This window comes from Uloborus diversus, chromosome 7 (genome assembly GCF_026930045.1).
Source record: "Uloborus diversus isolate 005 chromosome 7, Udiv.v.3.1, whole genome shotgun sequence".
NCBI classification, from domain to species: Eukaryota; Metazoa; Arthropoda; class Arachnida; order Araneae; family Uloboridae; genus Uloborus; species Uloborus diversus.
The window spans coordinates 70,064,389-70,077,722 of NC_072737.1; the positions used below are offsets into that span (position 1 = coordinate 70,064,389).

Sequence of the window (13,334 nt, forward strand, 5' to 3'; positions counted from 1 at the left end):
ATACTATAGTACCTGCAGTAGTAAAATATACGTTTTCCCTGAATTCGATTTTCAATCTTGTAAAAATATTACTTAGCCTCAATGGCCTCTTTCCTCATTTTAATCTCAACCTTTTTTGGTTGTTTTTCAGCTGCTCGGTCGAGTCTGCTTGCTTGGTCAAAGTTTCGGCCCATTGCTCCCTTTGAGTATGTGTTTGTTAAACTCTTGTAAAATGTTTATGCTAATCTGTCGGGTATAAAACTCTGAGATTTGTTTTCTGCTACTTAATAAGCGCTTTCTACTAGCCATTTTGCTACAAATGGAATTACACGAGCTGGTAATTGTATACATTCGGAGAGCTTATTTTTATCTGCTAATTCATCGTGTTATTTCATCACTTTTAAATATTTTTAGACCTAAATAAATGAGTTATTTTTTTACTTGAACTCTTTAATGTTGCACGGAAGAAAATATGATTTAAGCAGTGAGAAGTAAATGAATGTAAGTACCAAAATTAAAAATTTCGTGATAACCTGCACAAATGGAAGGATAACTTCTGCTATGCATTTGTGCAAGAGATATTACTAGTAGCCCTGGTTGGTTCTGCTATACAGGATGCTTTAGAAAAAAAAAATCAATACAAGCCTACCTAGGATCTGAACTTCAAATGCGTTTTGCTTGAAACTTAACGAAGTTCACTTAGATTTCTTTGCTTCTCACTGCCACAATAGTTATAGTTCTTTACAAATAGTGCTCATTCTGCGTGAAGCTAAGAGATATAATTCTGCAGTTTTTAATACAAAGCTTAATGTGTTTTCAGATAAGTGTAATGCTAATAAGCGGAGATTTTTTTTGGGGTGGGGTGTTGAATTTTCAATTTACCGAATAAAACTCCGAATTTTCCCAATCGATAAAATCCTCATACATGATCGAGTAACCCGCGAGTTTCAACAATGAAACTCGCACCACGGCATGATAATTTGATAATATGTTTTGGTAATGTTTAACGTGCAGGGAAGGGTTTAATGTGACAAGACTGAACTCGATCCGGCAACTTAAATGTTTTACTGGTAAGACTGTGTCATTTCAGGCGAATGAAGAAACGGAAAAATGGTCAACAATGAACGCTATCTAGTGAAGTTTGGGATGCATCCAGGCCCAGATTAGCCATTGAGCAGAAGTAGCAAATGCTACGGTCCCCGCGCTTCTGGGGGCGCCGCGTCATGCGAAAAGAAATTTGGAAAAAAAATAAAATATCCCGTTTAAACTTATTCTTTCTTTTCTTGCTCTTTACCTCTTTTTTCGGATCCTGCTTTTCTCAGCAAAAATTAATTTCCAGATAAATTTAAAATCACAAGTTTTTCCATAAGAGCGCAGACTTGTAACGTATACCGAATAAAAACCTTCTTGACCATTACCGTTGGCTCTGCGCGAGAGGGGGTTTCTTGTTGGCACCCCCCTCGACCCCTCTCCCTCCCCACCACCACCACCAACAACAGCATTAAAGTCCGTCTAAAATTTTATTTAATACTCCAATTTCAAAAAATTAGCTGAGGAGAGTCGCTGTGAACCGGATTCCTTTTTCTAACGTAACCAAAAATGGCATATAATCGCGTTTTTGACTTGAGTTTCAAAAATTTTCCGAATAAAGGCCCCCGAGCTTTTCTTCCTACTAATATTATCAAAGGAAGTCAAAAATTGTGTATTTGAAAACGTAATATCAAAAGTGCCTAAAGGCCTAAAGTGCCTAAGGTGTAGCCTATAAGGTCCCCACTTTGTTGGGGTCCGCCAAATCCCGGCATGACTCGTTTCTTAAAAAAAAAAAAATGAAAAGGACTTGAAAAAATAAGTTTAATTTCCAAGAGCTTGAAAACCTTGAAAATTTTGAAAAGTGTAGTTATAAACCATTAATTTAAAAATTTGTAACAAATGCCAAGTTGAGGGCAATACCAAAATGTACCAAATTCAGTTCCTTGATAAATCCTGCATCAAATAGCAAAAAATACGGTTCTCACATTTCTGTACTCATTGCTCGAGATAAATGTCTGTGACTCACCATATAATACTATTTATATGATACTATTTACTATTTAATACCGAGTGCAATATTTTGAAAGTTCTTTTGTTATTGCCTGCTTTTATCTTAATTCTTCTGCATACTGTTAATCTGTTTAGAACTAGAAATAAGAGTACACTACCCCCCCCCCCCCTTTTTTTCCACTGCTTGTGATTGAAAAAAAAAATTGTTATGGGAAATCTCTCTATTTTTTTTAAACATACTTCTTACAAAGTTAGAACAATACAGTAAAATTATGCAAACCAAATATTAAAATGTCAAACTGAAAAGTGCAAATTAAATGCCTAAAATAATTTTTACTGTTTTAGATTACTTGAAAATAATTAAATTAGTCTTTGGAACTTCTTGAAAAATTCTTCAATTTTATTAATTAAAATCGTCTAAATTTCTACACTAATTCTTTTAAAGCATTTTATGCAATTTTTATTACTACCATAAGCAATTTTTTTTATTAATCTTAACTTGAAAAAGAATTTGTATTTTTTAAAAGGTTTTTTGTTTGCCTAATTTTTGTAACACTAATTACTCCTTATAAGGCCTCAAAATGCATAATATTACATCTATTTCTCACAAAATTTCCGGGGAGGGGGAACCCCCAAACCCACTTGATATTGACAATAGTCAATACCTTTATTAAAGGGGGTTTATGAATCATTCGCCTGATAACCATCCCCCTCCAGGATCACTAAAAGAGAGAGAGAGAGAGAGAAGAATACACGCTGGAGAAAACTTAAAAATCGAGCAAAAACATGGGGTTCAGTGACGGCGAAAAGAAAGAAAAACGCCCCACGAAAAAGTGTCTCTAATGCAGTAGTCCGGGGTAAAAAAAAAAAAAAAAGGCCCCATACCCAAAAAAGCTTAGAGCCCGGTTAAGTCTGAATCTGGTCCTGATCATAAGAACAACCCCACGCCTTCATGAAGAAGTCCGCTACTGTTTACTATCATATGAAAACGATGGCCCCTTGATAACATCTGCTACAGGCCCCGCCCTGGCTTAATCCGGCACTGGGTGCATCCACTGGAGTTAGAGTTACAATTTCAACCATCAAAATATCACCAAACAGGCAATTGCTTCGTTCAAATGTAAAAGCAATTTTCAACCGTCATACCTTGACGGGCGATTTTCTAGTATAATAATATGCTCGTACCTGCACCTATACTGAGAAAAGACATTAGGCGTTAAAAAAGAGAAAATATTACAGTATTTTCAATATTGGTCTGAAAATTTGCTGACCCTTCAGACAAAATTCGCCTTAGGAGGAATTTTTAAGGGATCACAATGATCTCTCGTGACCTCTCATCAGGACACCCCTGCTAATAAAAGCTTACAACTTAACATCTATAATATTGTAGCCTTTGTAATAAACATGCGTTTGAACTTTTGTGCTTAAGTCTTACGAAACATTGACATTTCCGTCAAAAAACACTTTAAAAATCTCGAGCTAACTTTTTTTTGGAAATTTTCCAAAGTGCTATGAAAATATTTAAGTGCCTTTACCTTTTTCAGATTTTTTTTTTTTTTTTTTTTTTTAAATCTCTTGAATAAAATGTTGCTGTAAAGAGGTGTAATGTTGTCTTACAATAATAAAAATGCATTTCAAAGACCGAGGATGTCTTATCTATAGCAACAAGTGGGCTCTCGTGTATTTTAAGGAGTTATCACTTTATCATAACCGAAACTATTGATAAGAAAGAGTTTTTCTGAAGCATCTGTAAACTGTTCGAGGCATCAGATTCTTCATAAAAATTCTCAGACTTCAACTTGCAACTCTTTTATTTTTTAATGTTTATTTAATGAATTAATACAGTATTTTTTGACTTATTTTTAGTTTTCGAAATTTTTTTTACAGGTTAAAAACTTTTCTTTCCTGATTTCATTTCTTTATTTTCTTTTTAGCCTACTTTCCCAGTAAAAGTCAGAAAAAGAAGAAAAAAGCATGAAAGAAGGCTTAATGCATCTTAAAAATATCGCAAAAAAAAAAAAAGTCAAAAATAAATAAAATAATTGAATAAATATCGAAAAATTAAAAATTGGAAAGTAGGGTATTGAGATGGGGGAAAATGTCTGTCGGTCTGTCTGTCGGTATGTCTGTCTGTCCCCCCCCCCCCTAATAACTTTTGAATGAATAGTCCGATTCCAACAAACTTTTTTGTTCGAAAGATCTCGGCAAGGACATCTCATTCCCATATTTTACTTTTTGATTTGAACTATTTTTGTTCAATTTTGAACAGTTCAAAAAAACTTAACATTAGCGCCTACGGGGAAATTGAAGGCAATTCTGAACCATGAGGCGAATTTGCTTCAAACAAACTTTGTAGGAAAAAGCGTTTGATGAAAAACTTGTATATAAAATATCTTTTTGATTTGAACGTTTTCCGTTCAATTTTGAACAGTTCAAATCCCTTAACATTAGCGCCTACGGGAAAACTGAAAGTCAATCTAGATTCCGTACTTGAAGGCGGATTTACTTCAAACAAATTTTGTTGGAAATAGCTCTTGACGCCAAACTCCAGACTTCGACTCCGAGAATTTAGGGGCACTCGACCCCGACTCCGGCTCCTGTGCCCGACAATTAATCGGACTCCGACTCCCCGACTTCAACTCTGACTTCGTAGCTTTGCCAAAAATTTATACACATAGGACAAATGACTGACTTCGATTATTGGATGTTCGACTCCGACTCCTTTACCCAAAATGAGATTGACTCCGACTCCGTAGCTATGGTTTTGACTGTAAAATAATTGTTGTTGATTTGACTTGTTTTTATTTTTACGCTAAAGTTTTAATTTAGGTATTCAGTTTTCGGCGAATAAACTCGAAGTCATTTATGTTTCTACATAAAGATATGCGCAGACTTTTTTTTTTTTTTTTTTTTGACAATCCTTATATATTATTTCTGTAGCCTGTTTTTGGTTTCTACGCCAGATTTTCCTCAATTCTTGATCGATTTCTTTGATTTACACCTTATTTTAAAGCTTATGGTGCTGGCTACTGACGAAAAATAGACCCACGGTCTAAAAATTGTTTTTTCAGCCGAAAAACGTGTTTTAAAGAACTAGAATGAGGTTTTCGGTTAAACTTATAACTTTAACTTGCACTATGACCGACAGAGCTGAATAGCTCGATCGGCAGAGCGTTCTCCTCATAACCAGGAGAATGCGTGTTCGGGCCCGCGTCCGGACGATCTGCATCAAAAAATTTGAGAAATATCGCGCATTGCATGAACACTTAATTAAGTGAATATGAGGATAGAGAATAAATGCGAAGGAAACGCTCCTTGCTGTTATGAAAACTTGAAGTGACTTTTGCTAAATTACTTCTAAAATGTACGTTGTTTTTTTTTTTTTTTTTTTTTTAAAAGCTTTGGCTCCGGTAAGAAAATTAGAGCATAATGTAAGCGAAAATATAAGTAACAGGTTTAAGATTTCAGACTACAATAGAATTGTTTTTTGTTCAGTAAAATATAATAAATCGTATGTTGAAATATAGATTCTTCTAATGAGTTTTTGACTCTTTGTGCAAACAAAAAAATTACTACCTCAATTTAAAGGGTAATATATATATTTTTCTTCTTTTTTCAAAAAAAAAAAAAAAAAAAAACAAACAAATAGCGTATCACATTTTTACTACATTTGAAAAGCTACGCTTAAAAAAGAACTTAGTTCAAATTATTTTGTATTTTAACCGTGCTGATAAATGATGAACACGTGCTGCCATCTAAGCCATAACGGTTCAAACAGCCTGCGATAACAAATTGTAAAAATTTTCAAAAATAAAATCATTTCTCGGCAAGAAAAAAAATTTAAAATTAACCTGTGGGTTTTTTTTTTTTCGGTAGAGCGTTCGACTATAAACTGTCTGAACTTAGGGCCAGTTCGGGCTGTCCGACATAATAGCAGATTTACATTAATATTACACATTACATGTACTCATAACATACAACAGATAACACACGTAATAAAATAAATGCAGTGGGAATGCTATTTGGTGTTTCGATTCCTTTATGCAGGCTACAGTTATCATTCAGATAAGTTGACTGCTAATCGAAGGGTATTCTTTCCTTTTTTTAAAAGCTTTGACTCCGTCCAGACCACTGAGCATAATGTAAGCATTAAAAAAAAGTATTAGATATACCTCAAGGGAATCCTCTTTGTGCAGAAAAATATTTTCATTGTATGCTGAAATGTAGATATTTCTAATAGCAGTGTTCGAACATTTGTACAAATGGAAAAATACGACGTCAAATTAAAACTACGATTTTAACCAGTAAATCGTTAATTATTTATTCGAATACGATATAAAACATTTAAATTATAATCAACTTCATTAGTAAGAAATCATTTTCTACTCCTCTGCTTTCGGCTGAAAAAAAAAAAAACATTTTGTCTACGTTCGAAAAATCACAGTAAAAAAACGGACTCAGTTCAACTGGTTTTGGTTTTGAATTTTAAGTGTTCGATTAAAAGAAAAACAAGTGCGGGCATTTAAGCCGTACAGGTTAAAAAAGACTGCTATGGGAAATTGTTGAATATTCAAAAATAAAAACACTTTTTTTTTCAATCGAATTTATTACTTCTCCAGAATGTTTGTTTCGACCGCTACATGAGATCTTCCTCATTCTTTAATCAAATTCCATGTTTTACGAATAATTTTAAATCGTATCATGCTGGTTAATGACAAAACATAGACTCATGATCTTATTATATTTTTTTCGGCGAAAAACTTTTTTACTGTGTTTTATTACGCATTCCTTCAATGAATAGCATTCGAAAAGCAAGGCGCAGTTTGCTAGGTTTGCTGGAGAGTCGTACTGTTAATCAGAATGGCGCCAGCTCGAATCCGTGCCACTAAATATCTCTTTAATGTTTCTTTTTTTTCCGTCAGATGCTCACATGGGCAGGACTGTATTTGCCACAACCTGTTTTTTCACATGCAAAATTACTGATTTTTAACGTGTCACTCAGCCACACTTTTAATGATATTTATATTTGCATTGAAAATACGTACAACCAAAAGGGGAGCGATGATCAAAATATCACAACGTTGTATTTAACGAGGTTTTGTTACTGATGTCTTCAAATTACATGCCTTCTCTTGTGCGCTTACTTTTTTCCGTTTACTTTTTTCGGTTTTTCTTCATAATATTCTTTCTTTGAAATTTTTAAAGAGCGAAATGTCTTATGAAACGATTCGAAGTACAGTGCGGAGTTCCGCACGGGTCGACTAGTGAAAATTATTTCTTTAAGTTGACATTTTATTGTTTTTATTTATTTTGGTAAGTGCATTAATTCATTTAAAAAATTGTTTTTGGCAACAGGGGAAAAAGAAACGATTTTTTTTGATATGATGAATTTATTTTAATGAGCTTATTAATTTTAATTAATATTTTTTCGTTTTGAAAGCTGTTAAAGATTTTTTTAATGGAAAAAAGTGTATTAGCTGCTTTGTTTAAAAGTTGCTGCTTTTTTTTACGCATCTAATTTTTTTAGATGAGTGAGGAATATTTTATTCCTAGAAATCAGCTTTTAGTGTTTTAAAAATATGCTTAAAAAAATTTGCAATTTTAGCTATTTTTGAGAATATTGATCAGGTACTAGAAAGTAGTATGGGTATACGGGAAAGCAGGCTCGTCTAGTTCTAGACAGAACTTCTTGTGTAAATACCTTTTTGAGAAAGTAGGCTAAAATGGTTCACTTAAAAGTAAGAGGATAAGTGTTTTTTGAATATAGTGTGTCAATGTGAATGGGAATTTCCCATTTTATTCAAAATTATGTACATAACTACAAAGAGGAAGCAATATTTTCAAGTTAGCGCTTCGTTTAATTTACGTTTTTAGCTAATATATTTCATTTTTGCCTGTATTAGCAGATAAAAAGTATCTACATATCTTGTACAAATGTTGCAACTCAATTTTCACCCATTTCCTGTGATCGAATTCCTTTGAAAGTTCAAACGCGATGTCAGACCTGATGACAATGCAATATTCTATATTAATTAACTGTCAATTATTAGTTTAATCCAATTTTAATCAACATTTTTGCGCGAAAATCCCCTAATGTAAAGAGGAAAAAATGCTCGCAAAAAATACCATAAATTATTCATAGGAACCCCTGATTTTTCTACATCAGATAAAATTTGTTCCAATGTTCAAAGGTAATTAGAATGTGAATTATGATTGTTTTTAGCTAATTTCATGCTAAAATGTAGTTAAGGGTCATTCCATAGAAATGTCAACCTCAACCTTAGAATTTTTTTTTCCACAAAGCCTTAATTGTGATCTATCATTTCATTCAGCATGTTTTCTAGTACATAAATCCAGTTACAGTTTGCAAAAATTTTATTCGGTGTTTTTCTTCCGACTCTGACCGTGCGAGGTTGTAGAAAAGGCTTAGCATGTGCAAAAAACATGCGTCTACGTTTTCTTGTGTAATGTAAAAAAAATTGTAAATTTTTAAAAGAACTATGTTTATTCTAAATGATTAGATGTTGGCCCAATAAAATTGACTGTTCTTTTTGCATACATTATAAGATAAGTATGTTAATTAGTTTGGTGATTTCACTGAAAATATTTACGTTACGTTAGTCACGAAAATGTACTATTTTCTGCTCAAAAACTAAACCAGATGACTGAAAAAAACAGCACTTTTTATTTTCTTACATCCTGTCATATCTACTTAAAAAGTGCAAAATATTTATTTTAGTATCAATAGATATAAAATAATTAGTGTGACTAACGTAACATTTGAGCTGTGACTAACGTAACATTTGAGCTGTGACTAACGTAACAGTTTGCATGTGACTAATTTTAAAAATGACTGCTAATATTTAAGACTTATTTAATTTAATGTACATTTTCATGAACAATTTTGAATATGTAGGCATTCTATATTGATTAAAAATATAAAGGGTTTAAAATACCAGTAATATTACATTGTAGACCTTCTGTTTACTTAGAAAAATATTTTTTTTAAAGCTCTTTGCAAAGATACTTCCAATTTAAAGAATTATTATTTTTTTTTTTTTAAAGGCGAGTAAAGCAAAATGAGTACTCTGTGAATGTGCATTCAACACAAGAATCCAAGTTTAAGAATTAAAATAATAGCAATACAGTCTTAACAAAGGAGAACGTCTCTATTTTTTAGCAAATACATCTCCACCTATTATTAAAATGAAGTAATGGCTGCTCGTTGGAAAACATTTGAAGATGTTACATGATACAGAGACAATAAGCGCTGCTGCCATATATTTGAGAAAATGCAAGAATGATCATTTAGAAATTCAAACATTTGCGGTGATATCTGGAATTAAAAATGCATTCTGCAAAAACGTTCGAATATTTTTTTTCAATATTACATTTTAATTCAAAAGTATGCAAAACACTTTTCGTTCGATGAATCAGTAAACTTTAGAAAATAATATGCCATTGAAAAGTACTACGGAGTTTCTTATAACGATAACTAGTATATCAGCAGAATACTAGAATTCGATGAAACTATCAACTTGCATAAAGTTAATTTTTTAAAAGAGAGATATTTAGGATTTAATTAACCCAAGAATGATGTTATTCAGTTTGTCAAAGCAGTTTTTTTTTATTTGTTTATTTTTTTTCGCACATTCAAATGGAGTTAATTGAACTGAATCCTTCCATTCAATTTCTTACACTAATATAGAAAAAAAGTAAAGAAAGAACCATAATACAACACAAAGAAGGTTCCTAAAAAGTGTAAAAGTAATATAAGAGCAAGAAATTAATTATAAAAAGTTTTTTAAATGCATTCATTGCTTGTTATTCGATGGTTACGTTAGTCACGTTACGTTAGTCACACACAGTTTTTCGGAAAAGTACCATTTAGGGCAAAAAAAGATTCATCTGTAACAAATCTGTAGTATATTTTTAAAAATAGATTGTTTACCTCTTACAAATATATCGACCAATTTTAAATGCCTGCGTAAGTTTCAGAAAAATTTGCCTCTTAACATAAGCATTGTTTCTCAGGGTAGCAAAAATGTTATGTTAGTCACGATACCTTTTTTGGCAAAAAAAAAAAAAAAAAAACCTGCCAGCGTTTATTTTGCTTCAAATTCTTGGTAGAAATGAAAAATAGTCACCTTGTACATTTTATATCTGCATATTAAACCAAAACACATTTATTTTTACTCCCGGTGTAAGTAAAAAGAGTTTGAAAATCAGCTGCAAATATTACGTTAGTCACTATGGAATGACCCGTAAGCATTCAACTAGAAATTCATTGTTAAACAGACCTAAGGCGTAAAACGCTAAGAGGTGGGGTGTTGAGGCATAGGCGGATTTAGGACTGAGTTCCTGGGGGGGCAGGATTTTTTTTTTGGAGCAAACATTTTTAATTGCCCCCCCCCCCCCCTCCCATGTTTTTGTCTGTTTTCTGTGATGCGTAAGGCCATTCTTTACTTTTTTTATGTGTCGTTTTCATTACTGTGTGTAATCATGCTGTCCTTTTTAAATTGACCTTAAAAGAGAGGGGGCTGGTATTAAGAGAGTAACGCAGTGCTCCCTTTTAAGTGGGACATAGAATATCTCCAGTTTTAGGGGGCCCGGGGGTTACTCCCCCGGAGGAAATTATCTAAAATGGATATAAAATTCTGCATTTTGAAGTCTTATAAGGGCTAATTGGAAATAATAGGCAAATATTTTTTTTTAAGTTTTACGCTTTAAAAGTGCTTTATGATGCAAGTTAATACTTTAAAAGAAATGGTGCACAGATTTAGAGAATAGGTATCAAGAGAGTAGCATACTACCCATTTGAACAATTCTTAATTTATACACTTGATAAGAAGTAAAATTGAAGCACACTTTGCTTAGGAGTTTCAAAAACTTGTCTAATTATTTTCAAGGTTTGGTTGGTTAGATTGGGTTTTTGGTTCAAGAGCCCTTATAGGCTATACTGTGCAAATTCTTTTCAGGGATTTTAGAACCTATTAATAATTTGCACTTTCTAGCCTCTGAAATTGAGTAGTAGATTATACACTTGTACAGTATTGTTCAAACTTTGTAAGAAACGGCTATTTTAAGTTTAAAAGAAAAACTTTAATTTCCTATTCAAAAAAGAAAAAATCATGATTTTTTTTGTTATAAGATTTTGGAAGATAAGTTGTTACTATATAAACTCTTCCCAAAACTGGGGAGCATTGACCCCTTTGCCCCCCCCCCCATAAATCCACCCATGCTCTTCTGAACTATTCAAAAACGAAAAAATGTTTTTTTTTTTAATTTTTGGAAGATGTGTTGTTACTACATAAAGTCCTCCCAAAACTGGAGGGGCATTGCCCCCTCTGACCCCCCATAAATCCGCCCATGTGTTGAGGAGAAAGTCATTGTTAAGCAATGCTTTTATTAAAAGTTGTATTAAAGTTTTCAGATTAGCATTACCTCCAGCTTTTAATGCGGTATAAATATAGTTTCTACTCACGGGAAAAAACATGACCTAAGTAGGAATTGACTAAAAATTTTTGCTGTTATAACCGTCCGTCCTGTCCAGTGGTTGGAGGAGGAGGCTGACTGCGATGGGAAGGTCCCGGGTTCGAATCCCGGCTCGGTCATGGAATGTACTTCTTTCTCCTGTCCATGTCCTTTCTTTGCGTAAATGTGTTTTTGCTTTGTAAATGGTTGCCTACTCTATATGCGGGTCCTTATGGCATGTGTGTACTGTGGAAGTCGGACTTCACACCAAATTACGGTACAGTTGGAAAAGTGAAGCAGCGCACCCCAAATTGCTACCCAGGCTGGCACACGACAACAACAACAACTTATTATAAACACAAGTTTATTCATATTTTCTTTATGCAGAGGCTCGGACCTGCGTACCCGCAGATCCCGCAGTGCGGGGGGGGGGGCCTAATTCTTAAGGGACCCGACGGCCCAAGAAATTGAAAAAAAAAAAACTGGCACTAAGACTTATTAACGTTGCAAATATATACCTCTGGGAATAGACCCTACGGACCCTGGGGATAGACCCCTGACCTTAACGAAAGGTGTCAACCACAACTAATTATGCACTAACAGATATCGAGGATATAGTAGAGCACGAAATAAATGCCAGTGCCGCGGGTCACTCTTAAAGTAAAAAGTATTTTGGTCTATGTAAATTGGTATGTTTTTCTTAAAAAAACGAGCCAAGTCCAACTTTGACCTCCAAAAACTTAAGAAAAAAATTTTTTTTTTCAAAAAAAAAAGAAAAAAACACCTGTTTAGTAGTTTTAAATGAGGGACATATACTGAAAATTTCAGTAAAATCAAAAGTGTAAACTATTCAGCCTGCCTGATCCTTCAAAAAACTGACTCTTAAGTCGTAATTTAGCGGTTTTGATTTACTCGCCATTTGCGTGGAGCGTAGCACACGCGTAAAACGAGGGTCTACTGCATTATTATTTTAGTCTGCTGCCATTACTTTAATTTGAAAAAAATGCGCTAGAAGAAAAAGATTCGGTGATTCTCTGCGATGATTTTGAGAAAAACAAGCTTATACGTATTTTAATTACAATACACATTACAAAGTGCTCTTTTTCTATTCGTTGAACAAGCACACTTGTGAGATATAATGATGCCACACATTTTTGTACAAAAACGAGTGTTTATCATTTAGTGGAGAGTTGAGAGGCGTAGAAAGGAGGAAATAATGGGACAGCATTTGCGCAGAAATAAAATTATTTCTAATTTGCCCAGAAGATGTAGAAGTTTCAGAGTTTTGCTTGATTCTGATCTGCTACATCTACAGGACAAGTTAGAAATACTTTTTCTCATTTTATTTAGGCATAAATGCAGCTGTTCCATTCCTCACAATCCTCCTCAATACGTTACGTTAAGTTAAATTTTTGCTTGTCGCCGAAACCAGCGTTAAAAGCAAAATTAAAAAAAAAAAAGTTCAATCTACAGAGGAAAACAAAAATAGATTCCAAAAACTTACCCGTAGAAAACTAGACAATGAAATTATCCGCTGTATCCATAATCCAAATGTGCATTTCCATGTTGTGGATCTTCAACCACAAAGGAACATTTTTCCGAGCGCTGTTGTCATAGAAACAAGAAATGGAAGTGCTGCCGGTGGCTTTGCTGAATCGCTTCGAACGAAAGAGCACTCACCTCCGGTGCGGATGTTTGAATTCATGCTCGAATTGCGCTCCCCTCCCATACGAAAAAAAAGAGTGAGAGAGAAAGAAAAAAAAAAGACAATAACACGTTTTCGGATGCCTTTTCCGCTCTCCCCCTGAAAAGATTACTTCTGGGAAATATCTCACACTTTA

General features: G+C 33.6%; 1 protein-coding gene across 1 annotated transcript in view; it reads right to left on the minus strand.

Moving 5' to 3' along the window:
• LOC129226729 (dixin-like) overlaps nt 1-13,116 on the minus strand; it is a 73,870-nt gene extending 60,754 nt beyond the window's left edge. The window contains exon 1 of the mRNA XM_054861358.1: nt 12,998-13,116. The gene's annotated coding sequence lies outside the window, so the exon portion shown is untranslated. The remainder of the gene's footprint in view (nt 1-12,997) is intronic.
• Between the last annotated feature and the right edge of the window lie 218 nt (nt 13,117-13,334).